We start from the raw sequence: 1259 nt of genomic DNA, 5'->3' as shown, positions 1-1259 counted from the left end.
AGCGATGAAGACTCCCTGCTAGAGGACCAGGTGAACAAGGTCGAGGAAAATGAGTACGACGTTCACCCGAAGAAAGAGAGCAGCCGTTTCATCTTCATCGACTACACTAACATGTACAAGTACTGATGCAAACAACAAAAAGATGGGAGTTTGCACCAATGTCGCTTATTTAAAATAAAGCTGATGACAAAGTACATAATGTTTTTTATTTTACTTGATTTGCTCAGTATTATTACTACTGCAGTGCCAGCTGCACCATTGGCATAACATACAGGGAAAGACATCACTGGCATATCATCATCATCATCATTCGGTGGAGGCCATGGAGGCCTCCTTGTACTCTTCGCTGCCCTCGAAAAAGTCATCCAGCTTCCACTGGAGCGTCTCAAAGGTGGGCCTTTTCAGAGGGTCCTTGTTCCAGCACTCCAGCATTATGTCGTACAGTGTCGGCGGACATCCTGCAACAGTGAGTGAACAGTGAACAGTGAACAGTGAGAGGCAAATCATTAGCAGCACCAAAATAATCATGTTTCCCAAATGTTTTCCAACTTACCAGCAGGACAGGGCATTCGGTAACCCTGGTCGACCTGACTGAGCACCTCGGCATCGGTCATGTCCGGATAGGGAGCGCCGCCGTAGGTGACCAGCTCGGTGAGGAGAATGCCAAAGCTCCACACGTCTGACTTGATGCTGAACTTGGCCGCAGTAGTTGGCCGCCGCCGCTGCCGCCGCCTCGGGGGCCGTCCACTTGATGGGAAAGTGGAAAACGTCGACACGCGTTTTGTACTCCTCTTCTTCTTCTTCCTCCTCCTCCTCCTCCTCCTCCTTGATCAGCCGAGACAGACCACCGATCTTCACAGTGTTGTACTCCCCCACGAGAATGCTCTTCGCAGCCAGGTTGCGGTGAATGTACCTTGCCGACTCGAGGTAGGCCATGCCGGCGGCAATCTGCGCCGCCATGTAAATCAGCTGGCTTATCGGCTTGATCATGTTGCGGCCCTTCTTGTTGCCCTTGCCCTCCTGCAGGTACTCCAGCAAACTGCCGTTCTGCATCAGCTCGGTGACTATGTAGTAGACCGGTGGCGCCTGGGTGGTGCAGACGGCGTACAGCGGGAGCAGCTTCGGGTGAGGCTTCAGCCTCTTCATGATCTGCGCCTCGGATAGAAAGTCTTTGGGGTTCATGGCCGTGCCCGGCCTGGGCGTCTTGATAGCCACCGGGGTGGTGTTGTTCCACAGGCCCTCCCACACCTCGCCGAACT

At 53.3% G+C, this 1259-nt stretch overlaps 1 pseudogene; it reads right to left on the bottom strand.

The window, feature by feature from the left end:
* Positions 1-306: 306 nt before the first annotated feature.
* LOC108355683 (tyrosine-protein kinase Src42A-like) lies at positions 307-1182 on the bottom strand (annotated as a pseudogene).
* Between the last annotated feature and the right edge of the window lie 77 nt (positions 1183-1259).

Source organism: Rhagoletis zephyria, unplaced genomic scaffold (genome assembly GCF_001687245.7).
Source record: "Rhagoletis zephyria isolate East Lansing unplaced genomic scaffold, Rhagoletis_zephyria_1.1 Rzeph_scaffold_48575, whole genome shotgun sequence".
In the NCBI taxonomy this organism is placed as follows: Eukaryota; Metazoa; Arthropoda; class Insecta; order Diptera; family Tephritidae; genus Rhagoletis; species Rhagoletis zephyria.
The sequence above is the reverse complement of the archived record's forward strand: the minus strand, read 5'-3'. Positions and strand labels throughout refer to the sequence as shown.